At 39.7% G+C, this 23,267-nt stretch overlaps 1 protein-coding gene across 1 annotated transcript in view; it reads right to left on the bottom strand.

Moving 5' to 3' along the window:
* KCNH8 (potassium voltage-gated channel subfamily H member 8) overlaps positions 1–23,267 on the bottom strand; it is a 363,281-nt gene that overhangs the window by 200,943 nt on the left and 139,071 nt on the right. The gene's annotated exons all lie outside the window — the stretch shown is intronic.

Raw genomic sequence — 23,267 nt, 5'->3', positions numbered from 1 at the left:
TACTTTAAGAACATATTTTAGGGGCGCCTGGGTAACTCAGTCAGTTAAGCATATGCTTTCATGGGTCATGTTCCCAGGGTGCTGGGATAGAGCCCCACATCAGGCTCCCTGCTTAGGTTCCTGCTTCTCCCTCTGCCTCTGCCTGCTGTTCCCCCTGCTTATGCTCTCTGTCAAATAAATAAATAAAATCTTTTAAAAAAATGAACATATTTTAAAAAGAGGTAATCAAGTACAATTCTATTTTTTGCACAAAAGAACCCTGAGAAATATCATTAGTAGCTTTAGGTTCAAACCCAAGGCTCATATTTTAAAATGTTTTTATGTATATTAAGATATACATTTTCAGAGTATATTAAAATTCTTATACTAGATTTCCTACTAAAAAGCATTCCTGGGCAAAAGAGAAAATTGAAAATGGCAAAAAAGTTACTGCTTAAAAACAAAACTATTCATCTACTCACATAGATTTTTCCTTCATTTTTCTTTTGATGGGGGAAAAAACATTACTATTGTGAATATACACCTTATTTGGGAGTTGATTTCTAAGTTGGGTATAAGACAAAAATAACAGTCAGAATACTGATATTCTGATATTTTAAGTTGCTTTGTATATATTGCATTACATTTCATAATTTCCAAAACAGGCTGAGATATCTATCCAACCTTAGAATCTAACAAATTTTTTTTCTTTAGTTAAGCACCAGATGAAGGAGTTGATATAGGGGCCATCTGACATAAAAAAAAAAATCACATTTTATTTTATCTGCTTTGTACTTTTTGAAAAGTGTAGTTGAATATACAAAAAAGTGTGTATAATGTGCTTCTACTATATAAAGTATGCATAGACTGTGTCCCTGTTCCACCACATCTTCCTAATAGCTTCAGCATCATGAATTCCTTTGATCTTTTGATTCAGATCTATGATTTCCTTTCATTCATCTTCCCAAATAGCTATGTAACAGCAATCCTATTTCAATATCCCATCACCAGGCTCCAGGAGACCTGGGATCCAAACATAGCTCCTACAGTAACTAACCTTGGACCATGGGGGGTATCAATTAACTACTCTTCTCCAATTAACTTGGTCCCTCAATTCTAATATCCTCACATTCATCAGTCCAGTGGTAGATAGAGCAACTCAAAAACCATGAGACAATAAATCAACTCTATCATCTATGACTAATGGGGAAAACTCATAAATAAGCCATATTCCTGGCCAAACACTACTATCCTCATCATCCCAGAATGGCTCTTAATTCTAACTTTTCCTATGGCCATCATTTCAAGTTGGGAGCTCTTTTCACTAATGCTGTAGCTATGGTAGGAACAAAAAGAACCATCATGGCAAGCTATCAATCAGACCCTGGACATAGTAATAGCAGGGACATGGCAAAACAGTATGAATCTGATATTTGGATCACACCTTAAAGCATCTCTCTGTTAGCTATCTTAGAAAAACATCATCTAAATAAGAACAGAGGCTATTAATTTTCCTGAAAATCCATTTTATCTATGCACTCAGATAGGCATCATTATTGTCTCCACAGAGACTTTGAACAGGTGAACCAAAGCATCTTAGAGAGAGGCAAAAGCATATCAGGTGAGAGAGAGCCAAGGGAAGAGCTGCCCACCTGACAGTATCTCTAATCACACAGCAGTCATTTCACATCATGTTCTGGAGCAGTTGAAAGATCACTTTGAGATTTGTCTCTTAAGTTACAATGAGATATAACCTTTGACATTTTATAAATTCAGCAAAAGTTCTCAACATGGGTTCCTTTAAATTCAAATTTTGTAATGATTTGGCATGCACTAGCCTGATGTCTGCCTTCCCATTGCATATATGACAAAAAAAATGTGTAGAGGCACACCTCAGAGATACTGTGTGCTTGGTTCCAGACCACGCCAATGAAGTAAACACTGCAATGAAGAGGGATAAATGACTTTTTAAAAAAAGGTTTATTTATTTACTTTAAAAAGAAAGAGGGGGGAGATGGCAGGGGGAGGAACAGAGAGAGAGAGAGAGAGAGAGAGAGAGAGAGAAGAATCCTGAAGCAGACTCCCCCACGGAGCATGGAGCCTAATGTGGGCTCATTCCCAGGACCCTGAGATCATGACCTGAGCTGAAACCAAGAGTTGGCCTCCCAACCAACTGAGCCTGGGTTAAATGAAATTAGGTTAAAACCTAACCTAACCTAACCTAACCTAACATAACATAACATATTAGGATAAACAATCCTATACAGTAGTCTATTGAGTGTACAATAGCATTATGTCTAATAATATAATGTGCATGCCTTAGTTAAAAATACTTTATTTCTTAAAAAAATGCTAAGCATCACGTAATCTTTTTTGCTGGTGGAAGGTCTTACCTTTGCTGATGGCTGCTGACTGATAAAGGGAAGGTGGTCGCTGAAAGTTGAGGTGGCTTTGGCAATTTCTTAAAATAAGACAACAATGAGATTTGCCACATTAATCGACTCTTACTTTCGTGAGTGATTTCTCTGTGGGATGTGGTGCTATTTGATAGCCTTTTACCCACAGGAGAGCTTCTTTTAAAATTGGGAGTCACTTCTCTCAAACCCCCCTGCTGCTTTATCAACTAAGTTTATGTAATACTCTAAATCCTTTGTTATTTCAACAACCTTCAAAGCATCTTCACCAGGAGAAGTTTCCATCTCAAGAGTCACTTTCCTTGCTCATCAACTCTTAATCCATTAAAGTTTGATCAGGAGATCACACCAATTTAGTCACAGCTACAGGCTCTACTTCTAATTCTGGTTCTTTTGCTGTTTCTACCACATCTGCAATTACTTCCTCCACTGAAGTCTTGAACCCGTCCAAGGCACCAAGGCATCCATGAATGCTGGAATCAATCTCTTCCAAATTCCTGTTAATGTTGATATTTTGACCTCTTTCCATGACCTCTTCCCTCTTAATGGCATTTGGAATGGTGAATTCTTTCTAGAAGGTTTTCGATTTACTTTTCCCAGATGCAAAAGAGGAATCTATGGCAGCTATAGCCTTACAAAATATGTTTTGTTTTTTTAAAAAATATTGTTTATTTTAGAGAGGAAGAATGTGTGAGCAGGGAGAGGGAGAGAATCTCCAGCAGGCTCCCTGCTGAGCACGGAGGTGACACAGGGCTCCCTCTCAGGATCCTGAGGTCATGACCTGAGCAAAAATCAAGAGTCAGACACTTAACCGCCTGAGGCACCCAGGCACCCCCAAATGTGTTTCTTAATTAATAAGACTTGAAAGTCAAAATTCCTCCTTGATCCATGGGCTGCAAAATGGATGTTGTGCTAATAGACATGAAAACAACATTGGTCTCATTGTACATCTCTTGGATGACCAGCTACATTATTAATGAGTAGTAATATTTTGAAAGGAATTTTTTTTCTGTAAGTCTCAACAGTGGGTTTAAAATTAAGATATTCAGAGAACAATGTTATAAACCGATGTGCTGTCATCCAGGTTTTGTTCTATGTATAGAGCATAGAATAGATCCAGCATAATTCTTAAGGGTCCTAGGATTTGTTTGGAATGTTCAATGGGTATGAGCTTCAACTTAAAGTCACCAGCTGCATTAACCCCTAACAGAAGAGTCAACTATCATTTGAAGCTCTGAAGCCAGCCATTAACTTCTCTCCAGCTATCAAAATCCTAGATCATATCTGCTTCCAATAGGAGGCCGTGTCATCTATATTGAAAATCTGTGGTTTAGCATACCCAGTTTTACGAATTATCTGAGCTCGATCTTCTGGATCACTTATGCAGCTTCTACGTCAGCACTTGCTGCTTCACCTTGCACTTTGATGTTATGGAGACAGCTTCTTCCCTTAAACCTCATAAACCAGGGCAGCCCCGGTGGCTCAGCGCTTTAGCACTGCCTTCAGCCCAGGGCGTGATCCTGGAGACCCGGGATGGAGTCCCACATCAGGCTCCTTGCTTGGAGCCTGCTTCTCCCTCTGCCTGTATCTGTTCCTCTCTCCCTCTCTCTCTCTCTGTGTCTTTCATGAATAAATAAAATCTTAAAAAAAATGAAAAAACTACACCTGCAAAGATTATTAAAAAAAAAAAAAACCTTATAGACCAATCTCTGCTGGCTTCAAAGTTTTCTTCTGCAGCTTCCTCACCTCTCCCAGCCTTTATAGTATTGAAGAGAGTTAGGACCTTCCTCTGGATTAGACTTTGGCTTAAGGGATGTTTGGCTGGTTTGATCTTCTCTCCAGACCCTTCAAACTTTCTCTACACCAGAATAAGGCTGTTTCACTTTCTTAGTGTGTTCACTTTCTTAGTGTGTTCGCTTTGTGTGTTCACTGGAGTACCACTTTTAATTTTCTTCAAGAACTTCTTTGCATGCACAGCTTGGCTGTTTGGAATAAGAGAGCTAGTTTTGGCCTATTTTGACTTTCAACATCCTTCCTCACTAAGCTTAACCATTTCTAGGCTTTTGACTTAAAGTGAGAGACATGCAACTCTACCTTTCATGTGAATACTTAGAGGCCACTGTAGGGTTGTTAATCAACCCAATTACAATATTGTTGTATCTCAGGGAATAAAGGGGCCCAAGGAATGAGAAAGAGAATGGGAATGGCCAGTTGGTGGAGGGGTCAGAACACATACATTTAAGTTTGCTGTCTTATATGAGCAGCATTGGTGGTGCCCCAAAACAATTACAATAGTAATATAAAAGCTCACTAATATCTATGAGATCACTATAACAATTATAATAACGAAAAAGTATGAAATATTGAGAGAATTGCCAAAATGTGAACACACAAAGCGAGAAAATGTTAGAAAAATGGCACAATCAAGTGGCTCCATGCAGGGTTGCTATAAATCTTTGATTGGTAAAAAAAAAAAAATACAATTATCTGTGAAGTACAATAAAGTACAATACAAGGAGGTATACCTGTATAAGAGAAACAGTATAAGGGAATTATAGGCTTATTTCTTTTCTCCCTCCCTTTCCTTCTTCCTTTCTTCTTTCAACTGCTCCTTCAGATTTATCCATATCAACTGCCCTACAAATATGGTTCTGGCTATCTCTAGAGTTAGAAGGCAATGCATATGCCACTTGCTTCTTCCCAAAAAAGAGGAAAGATGCCAACACTTACCAAGCAGGTAGGCAAGACCCTTCACACTTAATTTGCTCATTTATGCATCCCTTCCCTGGCTTTCCTGAATTTCTCTACTAGGCCCTCTGCCCTGGCTCTCTGACAAAATCTCCAAGCTTGGAGGACTATAATCATTCAAAGCTATTCCCCAAGGTTGGCCTCTTCCATTCTTACCCATGGGCACAATAAAGATCATCAACATCTTCCAGTCAATGGTAATTCAAGCCTGCTGTGATAAATCTCTCAGAAGGTTAAGATGGGAGGCAGCACATTCCTCAGCCTCAAATCCAGAGATGAAGGATTCTTAAAACAGGTTAGAGGGCAGAAATCCTGTGTCAATTTTAAGTCCTTCTGTGATAGCAGCAGTAATTACCATGTGGGCTGTTGAGTGCTAAAACAGATGAGGCTCTGCCAGGATTTAAGTTAATAACACCTTAGACTTCCATGGATGAATACAACTCACAGGGAGAAAACAGAGTCTATACCCTATATGGTAAAATGTATTTTTGGAATTGCATAAATAATTACACAGAGCTTAAATGCGGTGGAATGTCCCATGTCTCCACTTTGGTACTTCCTTTTTCTCCACTGGGAAACAAGGGTATTGGAGAATCTGACTTGCTACTATTCACAATTGTAAGAAGACTTATATGCTTTCTACAAACCCCCAACAGGTTATATTTGGCAATAAGCAAAAAAAAAGAAAAAGAAAAAAGATAGTTTCCAGTAGGAGTTCAAAGTTTGATAACTTAATATAAGAAGGTACAGATATAAAAGCAAATTGAGTTGTGAGTTGTTCTCTTTTCTTTAATGACTCTGCTGTTGTGATGAGAGATACAAGTTGCATTTCCCAGTGTAACTCAGTAGCAGAAAGGAGGATATGGACACTTTGCATATCCTCATGTTTCTTATCATCAAGCAGGATTTTAATTGGATTTTTCACAATAAATATGTGTGACATTGAGTTTTTGAAACTATTACTACGGTAATACAATACCCCAACTGTTAACAGCATTAATATCATGTGACCTAAACATTTTCAGGTGCTCTTCATATTTCACACTGAATCTGATGAGTTTTGGTCCCAAAAACTGTTGTCTTAGTGCTACTTTTTTAGTGATGTGGTGACAAGTTTGACAGTTTTTAGAAATTAGTCTAGGGAGTACATATTGAGGCAGGGGTTGGAAAGAGACTGCGGACAAGTAAACAAAGCTATTCCTGATAGTAATGGATGATGGGACACTCAGAGCTGTAGCAGAAAGGCTGCAGCAGTAATGCGAATACCAACTGATTCTATCATCGAACTCTTAGCTATCCTTCCTCTTTACATTTGCTACTATTGCTTTGTCCAGCCTTTATCATCTCTCATCCACTCTTCAAAAGTGTTCTTCCTGCCTTTAGGTTTCCTCTCATGCTGCTTCCTATAAGCTGTGAAAATACAGAGTATTGAATAAAAACACCCAATGGCTTTTCACTGCTTGCTTAAAGTATTAGCATAACATTCCAGATTCTTTATCAATATGGAAGGACTATTTTCAAGGGACTGAGGAAAAAAAAAAAAAACAGGAATAGAATGGGTACTGTGAAAAGGTGACTTAAAAGAAGAGTCATATTAAAAAGGAAAGAGAAGTCCCCTGGAGTACCCAGAACTGTATGGGGAACAAGCTCCATATCAATCTCACCATTCTTGGCATTTGTACTATACTAAGGGATAAAAGCAAAGACTCTTTTGTGAAATATCAGGTAAAGGCTGTACCTTACCTGCAGGAAACCCTTCCAAGGGTCATCCATCTACAGTGCAGCATATATATGTTTCAGGTCTTTGCCCTGTCCCCACTGGATTTTCCTGGAGTGAACCCTTCCTCCATATGCCCCAGGATCTTAGTGACCCAAAGTTAAAGGGCACTAGGACACTGACACCTGTGTAACAGCAGAGGGTAAAGTGGAGTTGGGGGGCGATGAACAGAACCAGCTAGAGACACCCCTGAGCTGGGCAGTGGCTAAAGATACCTTTCATTTCAATATTCAATGAAAAGAAGGATCTCATAAAAACAATGTGTTGGGATCCCTGGGTGGCGCAGCGGTTTGGCGCCTGCCTTTGGCCCAGGGCGCGATCCTGGAGACCCGGGATCGAATCCCACATCTGGCTCCTGGTGCATGGAGCCTGCTTCTCCCTCTGCCTGTGTCTCTGCCTCTCTCTCTCTCTGTGACTGTCATAAATAAATAAATAAAATAATAAAAAATAAAAACAATGTGTTTTACATTTGTTTCTTTGTAGGAAAAAAAAAAGCCTGTAAGAATGCACACAAAATATTAATAGCGGTGGCTTGTGGAATTATTGTTTTTTCTTTTCTCCTTTCTTCTCAGGAACTTTATTTTCAGTTTTTATAGAATAAGGATAAAGGAACATATAGTGGGGTTCTGGCAACTCTAGAGATTTGAGGTAAGAAATTGAATATTCAAGACAGGGCAATAAGGGTGATGAGGTCATATCTCTGGGGAGATCACTTTTTGCACATTCCAATGATCTAAATTTTAACAGATATCCCAAAGATAGAGAGGAAAAGAGAGAAAGAGAGAGAGAAGAAAGAAGAATAGATATCAAATCATGCAACGCTTAACTGATTTGAATGTGCCAAGTTTTTTTTTTTCTTCTTTCCATTTTGTTCCAAGTTCCTTTTCTCCTTAAATAAAAACCGTATTCCTCTCCCAGGAGTATGTATAGCCCTTTTTAAGAAATCTCTAATCATTAGGAAAAAGGGGAGCTCGGGAACTTGAGAGCCAAAAAAATTATCCCCAAGATGTGATTTTATCAATAGTTGCACCATCCTTGCTCAACAAATCATTGATTATGTTATTGACCAGTAGAGCTATTACTTGCTTTAAGAAAACCAAACTGCTCTGACGGTAAACAGAGATAATTATTACCTGAAATTGAATAGATTTTCCACATATGGTTAAACACAAATTCAGCTGGGATGGGTTTAGAGGAGGAGCCAGAACAACTGAGTATAGTCCAATGAGACATAGAGATAAAAGGAGTCCTGATAATATAAACAATATAATGCATGCAGCAAGAACTTAGTGTGAGAATTTAAGTTTCCATTATGTGCTAGACACTATGCCATATGCTTTACATGCATTATATCTGAACTTCTCATTAAGCAACATGACCAATACTTTACCGCACTGAACCACATTTTACAAATGTGGAACCTGAGATATGCAGTATGTTCTTTAGTTCACACAGCATTTAAATGCCAAAGAGCAGAATTTAAACACAAGCCTCAGTTGTGTTTCAAATTTTGCTTTATTATAATATTCTGGGCATATTCTTATTCTATAAACAATGTTCAGGAATGGAGTTTCACTGTCATTTAAGTTTTCTCCACATGCTCTAGGACATAATGATACAAATGGTTTCTTAAATACCATAGTATAAGAGAAAAAAAATGAAATAAAGGCTTAGGATAACCCACAAATTTCTCTCAACCAAGAATAAGAGTAGAACCTCTCTCTCTCTCTCTCTTTTTAAGATCTTATTTTTTTCAGTACTCTCTATACCCAGCATGGGCTTGAACTTACAACCTGGAGATCACAAGAGTTGCACACTCCACCAACTGAGCCAGCCAGGTGCCCAGACTTCTCTTTGAGACAAGATTTAGCTATTTTAGTTTCAGATTGGAATACATTCTTTATTAAGATACACATGGCTCTAACTCTTAAAGTTCCTTCAGTAGCCAGTGAGACACTGGGATCTGAAAACCAACTACTGTACTACTTTCAGTCCCCATGTTGAGATAAAGAGAATGTACTCAGAAAAGTTTCCTGGTAACAGTTTTTAAGGGTAGTAACCTAAGTCGTTGATGTGTGTAGCACCATATTCTGACCTCATTCAGAAAGCATTTGTCTGACACATCCTCCCGATATGTTTTTTTCTCTTGCTTTCTTAGGAACCTTAAGAAATGGTCATCTCTGTATTGTGGCAGCTCTAGTAGTACACACAGTGATATCCCCCTGATTCATTTCTTCTTCTAAGACTGGAAAAAACAAAGAGCCCTGAGCCCCAATCAACTCTGAGCTGTGGTTCTCTATTTCAACGATCCTCTGGATGAAAGGCGGCCAAATGTGACAGACAACTGTTAGTGAGCAGAAAAATGTCTGATCCAAAGGGCTTTGCTTTGTGATCGCTACTTCCTTTTGGGAACAAGACACTGAAGCAAACTTGCCCCCACGATACTTGACTTTAAGAAAAGCAATTTAAGATTTCTTCAAACTTGCTGTTTTTCAGTGAAAAAGAACTTGCTTTAAATGAGAATTCGAGGATCAAGTTAACTCTAATTGCACAAGGTTTTAGTTGGAGGAATCTATGGTCTTTGTAGGGCAATGGGAATAATTGTTGGTATCAATAATAATCATAATGCCCACATAAATCCAGCATGGGTAAGGGAGTCTGGGACTCTAGGATTACTTAGTTTAGGACCCAAAAGAAAATATTTGGAGATTACATTGCAAGCAATTAGAAATAAAGTTATTCATTCAACAAATATTTATTGATACACATAGAAAAAAAAACACAAATATTTATTGAGTGCCCTCTATGGCTGGGAACTGTTTTATGTGTTTGGTTACCTCAGTAAACAAAACAGAATAGATCTCTGTCCTATACCCCCAAGAGACCTTATATTCTACTTTGGAAAGAAAAACAATAAACTACCAATAATCGTAGAGTTTGTTAGAAGGTTTTAAATGTTTTAAGAACAACAACAACAAAAAGGGGGTTAAAGAATGTGGGAAAGGAAGAATAATATTCTTAGGGAATTATTCATGAAAGTGCTACTTAGTATTGCTTTTGAATATTAATGACTAGATGTGTGCCATTGCAGATCTTCTTAGAAGCTAATGATGAGAAGAACATAAAGCAGGTCTCAGGTCAAGCTAAGGAGAAAGGGAAGGAAAAAAAATTTGACAACAGTGTGTTAGCCTGCAGTGCGGTTGTAATGGAAGTTCACCAAGGTCATCAAGGAGTCACCCAGCCAAGGTGACCATCAGGGTATTTCTGTATCTCCCTGGAACAGAACTATTTAGCACCTCTGTTTCATTCAGTCATTGGCTGGAAGCAGCCTGTAGAAAGTTTGGCCTCTGTGCCAACACAGTGAAATGGTTTCAGAGCATAGCAGCTGGGGCCATTAGCCAATTACTATCCTGTAATCAGAGACACAAGATGCATGTTCTCATGGTTGCCACAATTAGCAGAGTAGATTATCTCACTTTTTTGGCAGAATAGCATCCGTGCCTTTCCTCTTGTCACTGAACCACCATATTCCATCAGAACCCAAAACACTCCTCTGCACATAGCCCTAATAGAACCATCAAGCCCAGTACTCTGACTAGCACCTCACTGGAAGGATACACAAATAGTCTACACCGAGCCAATCAGTTTCTTTTCCAGTAATTTTGGTCTTGAACAGAGGGACCCAAGATCAAAAATGGAGGAAGCATATTCATTTAACAATGGAGGCCAGAAAAATCCTTCCAGTTATTCCTGCCACCTAGACCTTACAGAAAATTACTGCTTCCTATCTTTTTCAAGAGCTGGTTGCTCATTGCTTTCTTTGGGTCTGTAAGTTGCAACATATGTTTTTAATAAACTAGTATTTTTAGTTAAGATAATCATAATCAATTTGTGGTGTTTATGAGGAATTCTAATTACAAAAATACTATGTTTAGAAAAGGAGAGTCAAGGTATAATGGGAAAAATCAGGGCTTAGATGACCTTGCATGTAGTTGAGTCTTGGATTCTACATTTTACTCACTGAGTATGCTCAAATATAATTTTTATACCTGTCTGAACCACGTCTGCATACTGAATATACAGCTACTTCTCATGGTTAAGGGCTTTGAAGAGGCTAATATGTACAAAAGTATTTTACACTTTTTGACTAATTATATAAAATAAGGACTTTACCTATACATGTAATGCTTCCATCCTTTAACTATTTTTTTTATTTTTATTTTTTTTATTTTTTATTTTTTTTTATTTTTATTTTTATTTTTTTTCCCATCCTTTAACTATTAAAAAACATTAAGGGAGGTGCCTGAGTGGCTCAGTCGGTTAAGGATCTGCCTTCAGCTCCAGTCATGATCCCAGGGTCCTGGCATCAAGCTCTGTTGGGCTCCCTGTTCTGCTTCTCCCTATCCCTCTGCCCCTCCCCCTCCTTGTGTGCATGCTCTCTCTCCCTCTCAAATAAATACACAAAATCTTTTTTAAAAAAATCAGGCACAACTATGGTTCAGTATTAATATTTGTTAAAGCTAAGTGATGGCATAAGGTGGGTATTGGTTATAAAAATCTGCATACATATGAAACATTTCATGATTTTATTTTTAATTAAGGAAACATATTACTTTGGAAAATGGAGAATTATTCAGTATTTACTTGAACATCTAAGCTAGTGTTAAGTTGTAACATAAAGTCAGCTCAGATTGCTGGGGTTAGAAAGATCTTTGAGATGATGAGATGAAACTCTTTACTGGAAAGATGAAAATCTTGAGTTCAGAGTGGTTGAGTAAACCATTCAGAATGATTAATGTTAATTGTTGGAAGAGGTGAGACTATACCTCAAAAGTCATATGACTTTCAGTTTCATTGGCTTTGTGCTAAAACACAGTGCATTTCTACAAACATTAAAAGAAATCTCTAAGGAATAATTATCACATGAGTGAATAATATTATTTTGATATCTGAAAAGGAAAAAATTATACTTGCATAAATTATTGATATTAGTGATAAGCAGAGGGAAGGGCCGAGAGAGAGGGAGAGAGAGAAGAGAAGTGGACTTGGAGCTGAGCTGAGCATCGAGCCCAACATTGTGCTGGATCTCATGACCTGAGCTGAAATCAAGAGCCAGACTCTTAACTGGCTGGGCCACTCAGGCACCCCAATCAAGTTTTTGTTTTAAGTAGATTTGGGATTAGAATCTGTTGAGTGAGATAAAAATGATAACAAATATGTTCTATGGGAAAAAGCAGAAATTTTGAGATGAGAATTTGGAAACGAGGAAATAGAAATTGAAAAGAAGTAGTTAAGAATCTCATGACAATTCTCCAGTGTATAAATACATGGTGGCAGTTTTAGGTGTCATTTTAGCACTTTCCAAGAACATGCAGACAACAAACATACTGAACATTTCTTCCATTGTGCAAACTCGACTCTTAGCAAAGACTCATGAACACAGTGCCAGATTGCCCTGAGTCACAACTTGGCAGGCATATTGAAGCAAAGCAGTTAGATGCTTCCTTAACTTACTGCTTGCTCCTCCCCTAAAACGGAGCTGATATCTCATCAGAACTTGAGTTCAAACCCTATTCCAGGTGAAGACTGCCCTACCCTTTGTGCTCAGATGAGCTATTAGCACTGGCAAGCCTGCCCCAAGACAGACACTGTTTTGTGAAATCTGAATTCATGCATAACATTTTCTCACTAGCTTCCATATGATTATAGGCATTTTCCTCCAACACCAACAAAAGCACATTTTGATCCTATGCATATAATTAAAACATGACAATTCAGAATTCTCCTAAACCATGTGGGCCTCCAATTTGATATTAACTAATAGATTTGGTACATTTATCTTCAGAGGTCAGTAGACGTCTTCCGTAGAGGGCCAGATAGTAAATATTTTTGGCTTTGCCGTTCATAGAGTCACACAGACTCAACTATTCAACTCTGCTATTGTAGTGACAAAATAGTAATAAACAACACATAAGCAAATGAGCATGGCCATTTTCCAATAAAATGTCCTTTATAAAACTGGCATCCTGACAGATATGACCCACAACCCATACTTTGCCAACGCCTTAGGAAGAAGTCTATAAATTACTGTGTTCTAAGAGTTAATTCTTCATTCTTTGGGAGTTTTGATTACTCTATACTACCAGACTGTTTAAGAAGCTCTATTTGTTAGTGCAAGAACCAAGTAGAACCTAGACTGTGAATGTCATAGGGGTGCATTCTAAAAAAGATTATCCAGATGATCCTATTTTACTAAATAGAGGGTCGTCATTTCCTTTCACTTTTGATAATGAAAATATACTTAATTATCCTTCACCTATAAAAAAGCTTAACAACCTTAGAGGGATCTCTGACAAGGCATGTCTTTCAATTCCATTAACAGAAGCTATGTGGGGATTATGACATTGAGTACAAACTTTGTGAGCTGCATCCCAAAAGCAAGATACATGCAAATCAAAGGAGAAAGGAGTCAAATGGAGACTGGTCAAGGAGTCTGTGCAGACTCAGGCCAAAGCAACTAAAAGATCAAATGCACGAGAAGCTTTTACTCTGGCAATCTCTTTTTATGCTTGGAGGAAAACAGGTAGTGTTTGGGGCGCCTGGTGGCTCAGTTGGTTAAGCCTTTAGCATTCACCTTTCGCTCAGGTCACGATCCCAGGAAGCAAGTCCCACACTGGGCTCCCTGCTCAGTAGGGGTCTGCTTCTCCCTCTGCCTGTTGCTCCCCATGTTTGTGCTTCCTCTCTCTCAATAAATAAATAAAATCTTAAAAATAAAACAACCAGTAGTTTTCTAAATTATTATAGATAGATATATTATAGATACTATACACAATGAAACAAGTTCAAGCAAAAGGGGATTTTTTTTTTAAATCAAGCACATTCCAAGTTTAATGTTTTCCCTTTTAATAGTATCTTAGTAGCATTGTTAACAAGATTTCTTTTGCTGTTTGACTCCTAGTGTAATTTCTGAAACACAGTACTCTTTTTTTTTTTTTTTTTTAATAGTGGAACATGATGATGTTTCAAAAGATAATTTAGTGGACTCAGCATTGAAAAATTCTGGGGAAGTAAAGACCTCAAGAAAAATAGCTGTCCTTATCATAGATGAAATCAGTTCTCCAGTTAGAGCTTGGCTACATTACCCATTGCTAGAGATGCTCTAAGCCATAACTTTTTTTTCACTTGATGTCATTTTTAATAATGATAGTTTTTGGATCTGGTCATCAGTGCTCTGTGGATTAGTAAATATTAAAAAATAGACATGCTAAAACAACAAGCTATGCTCCAGCTTTCCCTCCCCTCTCATTTCAAAACATACAAACCCAACAAAGTATAAAAGGCCAGGTTAGGGGATTCCATTGCAGATGCACATTTTGGAGTCATTCTTGACACTTCCTTTTTTCTCATCCTCCTACCCCCAAACCAAAGAGATCACTAAATCCTGTCAATCCAGTAGCTAAACCCTTGAAATGAGTTTTAAATCCATTCATGTTTGCATCTCTATTGACCACATCCTAGACTAAACTAGGGCTTCAAAAACTTTAGTATGCAACAGAATCCCCTGGAGGGCTTGTGAAAGCACGGGTTGCAGGGCCCCACCTCCTGATTTGATTCAGTAGGTCTGGGTGGGGCCTGATAATTTGCATTTCTCACAAGTCCCAGGTGACATCCTCATTACTGGTCATACTTCAATAACACTTAAGCTTATGTGGATTACCTGCCTCACATGGCAGAAAAAAAAAATGATCTTTGTAAGATTAAATATTCATTATGTGACTTCCCTGCTCACAACTCTGACTGCCTTCAGTTAACTGGCCATAACCTGAGTATGGTCTATAAAGCCTGTGATTCCATCCTTATTCCACTCCTATAGGATGTGATACCTTACTGCCTGTTCTCCAGTGCCACTGGCTTTCTCTCTCTTTCTCAGATGGGGTAGTCTTTCTCAGAACCTTTGCACACAGGCACAGGGGTCTTTGTTTAGAATGCCTTTATTCTTTCCTCCATGTAGTCAACTTATACTCACCCTCCAAAGTTCAACTCAAAACTCAATTTCTTGATAAATTCTTCTTTGTTCCCAGATCTGATCAGATACCCCTATTATTCTATCCCATAGCAGCTTGCAAACTACTTAAAGGTCCATGATTATGTGATGAGTCTTTCTTTCTCAGTAGACTCTAAGGTATAGGAGAGCAAGGATTATGACTATTATGACTTCCTTTCTCTTGTACTCCCCCAGGTACAAAGCAGATTGCCTGGCCTGAACATTGTAGGAGCTCTACAATTGGTGTTCAAAGAACAAAGTTAATTTTTATAAGATGAACTCCAACTTTACAATAATAATAATACTATTGGTTGAGAAACTGATGGCTAACTTTTACTGAGTGTCCATATGCCAGGCACCATGCAAAGCACTTTACAAGCAATATTTCACTTAAACCTAAAAAGTAGATGCTCTAACTGCTATTGCCATCTTACAGGTGAGGAAACTGAGGCTCAGGAAGTTGAAGTAAACTGCTCTAAATCACATAATTCATAAGTAATGGCAGCTTTTTTGCCTGGTGGATATAAATCTGGACTCTGAAAATCATTATTGCTAGAATTTATGTGGTTCTTTATATTTTCTATCCCTTGTTTTCTTTTTCTGATCCCCTTAACAGCTTTAAGATATAAAATATTATCTTTGCCTCTTACAGGCAAATTTAGAGATTGGAGAGTAGAATGACTTGGCTAAGGTGGTGTTCAGCATGTCCTGAGTCAGAACTTGAACTCAAGTCTTCACATACACAATTCATGATTCCTTCCATTAAGACATGCTGGAAATGGGCAAAAGTGCTCTCTACAATAAGATAATTTTTACTACATTTCTATTCTCAAAAAAGCATCTGAAAATGTGAATTAATGTGACCATCTTGCCAAGTTCCTAGCGGCCAACAATTGGAGTACTTCTCAGACAGTTCTTTCAGCTTTGAGAGATATTCACATGCCAGAGCCTATAGGGAGAGCAAATACTTCCTTTCACATTCAGAGGGGTTCCACTGTCTCCAACACGATGCACAACACAATCCCTGAGTTGTGTGCAAGTTGCTGGTCTTTTCTGCATTCTCTGGTGGCTGTCTCTCCAGCTGCTTTCCCCTTGCTTTTTCTTGCTAGCTGCTCCAGAGACACTCACCTCTTAGCTGCCTTATTTATCTCAAAATAAATAAATGTGTCTGCATTGGCTCAACCTCTCAGAGGAAACTGGCATAGAAAGGGCTAAAAGCAGAAGGATGCAATGAATAATCCAGTCCTCCAATCCTGCATTCTTGGATTAAGATGCCTCAGGACAACCCTGTTACTTCCCATGCAAATAGATGTTGCTTTATCAATCCTGCAGAAAACTCCAAAATGCCATTCCCTTTATCACTGCAAGACAGAGAATGAGAAGAGGTTCCCCAAATAGAAAAAAAAAAAGAAAAATATCCTAGCAACAGAACCAATGTGTAGAAACAGAAAGAAAAGGGGAGGTTGAGGTCAGAGATCTGGAGAGATTTGGAAGGAGAGGTACCAGAAGGCTGAAACAGAAGAACTAAATGAGTTTACAGGAGGGTGTACAGATAGACTCATACAATGTCTCAAGGCTGTTTGAGTAGGGAGCAAGACAGGGCTTTATTTGAAACAGTAAAACAAACATTTTTACTCAGTCAGCAAGTATTTCAGCATTTCTTATGTGCCAACGACTGTTCTAGGCACAGCAGATACCATGATTAATTAATATAGCACCAGAAAAAAAAAGCCACCCGTAACCACCCACAATCTCCTGGGAGAGATACATGTATAAAGGGAAAGTTGTAACAAAGGGTCTATTAGGCAGTTTGGCCTGCTCTAACAAAGTATCGTAGACCAGGCTTCAGAACTACAGGAATTTATTTCTCACAGCTTGGGAGGCTGAAGTCTGAGATGAGGGAGGCAGCACGGTCTGGTTATGGTGACAGTCCTCTTCTGGGTTACAGATGGTCAACTTCACGTTGTGTCCGCACACAGTGGAAAGACTCTCTGGCCTCTTCCTATAAAGGCACCAATCTCATTCCCAAGGCCTCCGCCCTCATGACCTAATCACCCCCAAAGGCCTCACCTCCTGACACCGTCACATCGGGATTCGACTTCCAACATCTACATTTTGAGCAAACACATTCAGCTCATTGCAGGTGCCTACTATGAAGAAAGGAAGCATGATGTGAAACAGAAGGTTTCAGTTGGTGAAGGCCTCACAGATGAGACAGGCTTGAACTGAACTATGATGATTTTACTGGTCTAATGTGAGTGTGTGGGCAGGGTGGGGGTGCTGTTCCCAGCAGGCGAGGGCCAAGTAAAAAGGCACAAGGCAAGTCAGGACATGGGGGATTTTTTAAATATTATAAAATGATGAGTCAGCCTGAAGCGAGGCTGTGTGGAGTAGGGATGATGAGAAATGAGGAGAGAAAGGTGGGCAGAAAAGAGAAAGGCTGAGTCTGAAGAGGTAGACTGTAGAGCAGAGCTAGCTCCTGCTAGGTAGCTAGGTAGCTTTACACCTCAGGCGAAGGAGTTTCCATTTACTCTCAAGGACAAGGAGGAATCACTGAAGGCTTTGTCTTAGGAGTGAAGAAGGGTCAGAGGAATGCTGAGGGGGACAACTTGGAGGCAGGGAAGAGAACAGATTGTAGATCGGACACCTGATTAAATAAAACTATCGAGGGGCACCTGGGTGGCTCAGTGGTTGAATGTCTGCCTTTGGCTCAGATCATGATCCTGGGGTCCTAAGATGGAGAACCGCATCAGGCTCCCCAAAAGGAGTCTGCTTCTCCCTCTGCCTATGTCTTTGCCTCTGTGTGTGTGTGTCTCATGAATAAATAAATAAAATCTTTTAAAAATAAATAAGTAAATAAATAAATAAATACCACTGAAACTCAGGCCCCAACTCATCGCAGTCTCAACTAAGGCAGCAGCTGGAAGAATGACTTTCTTCATCAGGGCAAAAGGATCCATGCGAGTGCCCTATAGATCTGAAGTTCTGATAACCAGGTAGTGTTTAAATTTGGTGAGTATCACAGAGTAAAGGCTCATCATTGAGAAATAAAGCACAGGTCTATTTTAAACAGTTGTAACCAGTCAATATTATATAATTACTCATGGTAAAAGTACAGCAGGTCGAAAATGGTGTAAGTTTTCGTGTTAGCCTTATAATTCTCCTACAACTCAGATGCCATACAGCCTCTCAGCTAAGACATCATAGAATCTTTATGGGATCCCTTTGAAGATGGTTACATGTCTATGGCTTTTCTAGTGAGGTGAGGAGGGACTAGAAACCAGGCAACAGGCCAGGGTTCTGACCCTGGATTCAGACATCTAAGTGGGAGGTTCTGAAGGTCTGGCGCTCCAGGAAATGGGAGCAGACAGGCTCTTCTGGAGAGGGAAACATGCCAGGGGAGGAAGGGGTATTTGTTGAAGGGTTATAACATTGAGGACCAGCCTCATGGGCATGCAACCAGTGCAATTGCACAGGTTGTGCACTCAGGAGGGCCCCAGGTCTTGATGAAATGGTCCACTATTACTATCTTAAAATTTTTGGTAGAACTTTTTAAAGATGAGGTGTTGGGGGAAGGTCTGTATTTTCACTTCGCGATGGATCCTACAAATCATGTACCTTTCCTAATAATGGGTGCTGAGCAATGGTTATCTCATTTGGCCCTCCATCAGACTTCAGTGAGGGTGGCACCACTACCTGTGTCAGAGAAGGTCAAGCTGAGGCTCAGACAAACCAAGTCACTTAACTAGCGTACATACTTAGTATACAGCAAAGGGAACTTGTTTCACTCCAAAGAATCTCAAACATTGTTTGTGGTTACATTTCATTTCCGGCTCATAAAGATGAAATAATGAATAGCCACAGGTACAAAAATGAGTCACTTAATAGGGTTCTTTCTTTGTCAGTTCGCCAGTTCTTCCCAGAGAGTTAAGTACAGCATCTAGGAAGCTGCTCTCTCCCATAACCCAGGGGCCGGTGAGGGGGAGTCACAGGGTCCACAGCCGGAAGCTGAGGTTTGCCGTGCCCACGAGCATGACCTAGTGTCTGAGAGCACATGCATCCGGAGTCCACTTAACTTCTCTGTGAATGAGTTTAACTATGAAATGGGGTATTAATAGGATTTGCCTCAAAGGACTGGTGCCAGGAGTAAATGGAATAACAACACAGGCAAAGTGTAGAGCACAGAGCTTGGCCCTCAGCAAACACACAGGAAATATGAGCTGTTATCACCAAAGTCGTTTAGTGACTTTGTTTAGTCAACAAGACTGACTGTGAAGAAGGGAAGGCATGCAGGACTGGCTAGGTGGCAACGGTGACCACTCAGTCTCCACAGAACCCAGAGAACTACGTGGTTCCCGAATGCACAGAGGCCTGATCTGCAGGGCTGTCTCACTTTGTTGTTATTGTGTTTTTTTGTTTGTTTGTTTGTTTGTTTTTTAAGATTTTCTTTATTTGAGAGAGAGAGAAAGTGAGAGCAAGCACAGCAGGGAAGAGAGGGAGAAGCAGGTTCCCCACTAAGCAGGGAGCCCAATGTGGGGCTCAATCCCAGAACCCTGAGATCATGACCAAAGGCAGATGCTTAACACAACGGAGCCAGCCAGGCACCCCTGCCTCACTTTGTTCTGATCACCCTGGCTGGAGAGCCTGAGTGAGCACGTCAATAAAAGGACTGGCATAAAACTCCTGCTCAGTGACTCAACAAAGCAACTTTCACTGTGGGCACAGAAAGAGAGCAGCACGCTTTCTCTTAGAGTAGCTTGTTCAGATGCATGAGACCTAGCCCAGGAGAGCTGCCTATGTTTACAAGGACGAAGCCAAGCCTGAATACACGTAAGTGAAAATATGAACTGCCAGGCAGCCTCCCAGTTCAGGCCACCTGGGCCCTGCCGCTCTGGTGTGCGCTGTGCTGTCCCAGAGCCCTTCACCTTCTGGCTACATCACCCTATGGTTTTTGGCTGCATTACTGAGCCCCACATCTTGAATGCAAAAGACACAGGAGGGAAATATAAAATTCCAATCTTCTATCAAGACTGAACGACACACACACAAAATATTAAAAAGACTGCACAGACATATTGGAGAATCATCATGAAATCATAAAAGCATCATAAAAGGCTTTCTATTTTGGGGCATGCAAAGTCTAAAGTAGAACCTCAGCGGAATCAGACTGGAAAGTAACTGAGAGCAAGCAGCAACAAGCTGACCCACAGCTCTTGAATACACTTAGTTGTGGGAAGCATGGTCCCTATTTGCGTCCCTTTAGACATTAGAAAAGCCATACATTTTATAAGCATCAGAATTAAATATCCTCTTGCCTCTTGCTACTCTCTCTCTTCCTCAATAAATGTGTTTCAACAAATCTAGATGTGGAGTTTGTAAAACATGGCTGCACATTTTTGGTCACTCCTTCTATTAAGCATTGGGATCTAGGTTCCCCCCCTCATGAATGTGGGTAGCCTTGCAGCTGCTCCAAACACAATCCCAATATAGCACGGAAGAAGCTATGCAGGTGACATCGTAAACTGGGTCACAAAAGGTCTCACAGCCTCTGCCTGGTTCATGGACCAGTAGATTATCTGGAAGCCTCCACGAGAGGCTCTGTGTAAACACTTCAGTTTTCTGTCCCAATAGATCCTAGACTTCTAAGATGCCAGACATGTGAGTGAAGTCATTCAAGGTCCTCCAATCTGAACATGGAAGCATCGTCCCTCTGAACACCACCTAACAACCAACCTCTGCCAACCCCAAAAGAAAGAAGAATCATTCTACCAAGCCCAGCTTGGATTCCTGACCCACAATCCTATAAGCTGCTAACAGCCACTGTTGTAAGCAACTCGATTCTGAAGTAGCTGTTGCACAGCAATAGTTAACTGGGACATTATATAAACTGTACTGTGCCTCCTTGATGCCACATGCCTGCAGGTAAGAATTTGCTTCTATCCATTTCACAGGAAAAAAGTTTCCAAGCTCTGACCTTCACTAGCTTTTCAGGAAATGTGAACCCAACAGGGCTCTTCACAGATACTTCCAAAATCCAGAAGTGTCTCTACAATCTAGTCCTCTTGGTTTCCAAGAATTTAAGACTCTAAGCTCTTCACTGTCCTCCAGGCTCACTCCGAAGCTTTCAGTTGCTGCCTAAGGACCATCCCAAGCAAGGCTAATGCTCATGGCTTTGACAATCTCAACGGCCTGAGGAGAGTCTATCAAAGGATAACACTTGCCTTTGTGCTGCCTTTCTTGGGAACTCTGGTCTGCGTCTATGGGAGGGCTAAGAAGGAAAATGATCTTGCTTCACTCAGAATTACCTTTCCCTCCACCCCAGGGCTTGCTCCACCTTAAAATAAAGTTTCTTTTCTTTTCTGTAATCTCAAGGCTGGTTCTCGAACTCTTGTTGCAATAGGTTCCTGGCCCACTGCTTGCCTCATTGTTCTTTGGATGTGGTAGAAATGTAAAGCGACTGTGAGTGATGCCCATGCTGGGAACCCCCACAGCCACAGAAGACACTACAGTTTCCATTAAAGTGCATTTTCTTATTACATGGATGGGCATGACACCCCTTGCTCTGAAATTTGGATCTTATGTGGAAACCATTCTATTTGCAATGCCCATCTCTTAACAGGAATGGGAATGCCAGTGCATTTAAAATGTTAATTTTGAGAATCATTTGACATTTTACAACCCCAAGGCTTTGTCTCTTTTCCTATATTGAGCTCCAATTCTAAAGTACCTGGAGGGCATAATCAAATATTCTAAAAATCATATGCAAAGTCATTTGAAAAACTGAGTGTAACAGAACTCACTAAGAATATCTTACATATAAACTTAGTGTTAGAAGGAAAGTGGTGTTCCTTACTATAATTATCTGCTATGAGCAGCTCATTGTAAAAAAAAAAAAAGAAAAAGAAAGTTCATGAGGAAATCTGCTTCCTTTTGCCCTTGATTATGAACTGACCTCATAAGACTGAATAAGCATATGCCTGATTCTGACAGTTTATATGTGTGCCAGAGTAAAGACAGTGTGTTGCCCAGCTAGTGGTAGGCATACTCTTCGTATTTTAGGTAGTTCATATAAATACCTTACATTTTAATATCTGTTAGTTTTTTTTTTTTTTTTTTTTTTTTTTTTTTTTTTATTTATGATAGTCACAGAGAGAGAGAGAGAGAGAGAGGCAGAGACACAGGCAGAGGGAGAAGCAGGCTCCATGCACCGGGAGCCTGATGTGGGATTCGATCCCGGGTCTCCAGGATCGCGCCCTGGGCCAAAGGCAGGCGCCAAACCGCTGCGCCACCCAGGGATCCCAATATCTGTTAGTTTTAATGTGCATTGAAACAGAACTATGCAGCTAGTACATCCAACCTATATTTAAACATTTTGAGGGAAATGAGCAAGACAACATTCAATGTCTCCTCATTTCTCTCACTCTCCTTCTCTCATCTTCTCTTCCAATCTTCCCCTACCTCTCTTCTTCCACCCCTGGTCACCCAAGAGAAGGCTCCTCAGTTTCAAGGTTCCAGCTTTCCCCTAACTCCAATGCGACTTTTTATTTACTGAACAATTTAGTTTTTCAGCTTCTGATTTGCATTTGAATATACATCTAGCAGCCAAATAAACAAAGGATTCCTCACCCCCCAGGAATCCTCCTTAAACAAATATTTACAAATAGTAAATTGTAAATAAATTGTTTTTATTGTCACAAATATTTAAAGTCCATTATCACAGAATGTTGAAAAGCTAACTGTATATATATTTTAAAAAGCGTTGATATTTCTAGGCATTTTTCCATGTCTTGACAAGCTGAGGACTATCACATAACACACACTTCTGTGTTCAAATTATTTTTGTGCAACAGTTTCCTTATCTGTAAATGTGAGACAATTCATTTTTACCTGAATTTTTATTGGGAAAAGAAAAGTGTGCTGGTTGGTACACTATAATCAATTAGATTTATTGTTACTTAGATTTCGTGGTATATATATATATATATATATTAATTTCAAGAAACGAAATTACAATGTTTTGCTGCATATTTATTTTTTAAAAGATTTATTTATTAGAGAGAGATCGTGCATGCATGTGCACACGAGAAGGGATGTGTGCTGGTACAGAGGAAGAGGGAGAGAGTAACTCAAGCAGATTCCCCACTGAGCGCAGAGCCTTACACAGGGCTCGGTCTCAGGATCCTGAGATCACAACCTGAACCAGAACCAAGAGTTGGACACTTAACTGAGGGAACCACCCACGTGCCCCTCATTGCATATTTATTTATGGTTACCTTCTTTTTGAGGCTAGAGATCTCAGTTTTCC

The sequence above is a fragment of the Canis aureus genome, chromosome 22 (assembly GCF_053574225.1).
Source record: "Canis aureus isolate CA01 chromosome 22, VMU_Caureus_v.1.0, whole genome shotgun sequence".
Taxonomy (NCBI): Eukaryota; Metazoa; Chordata; class Mammalia; order Carnivora; family Canidae; genus Canis; species Canis aureus.
Note: the sequence above shows the minus strand (reverse complement) of the source record. Positions and strands in the feature narration are given on the sequence as shown.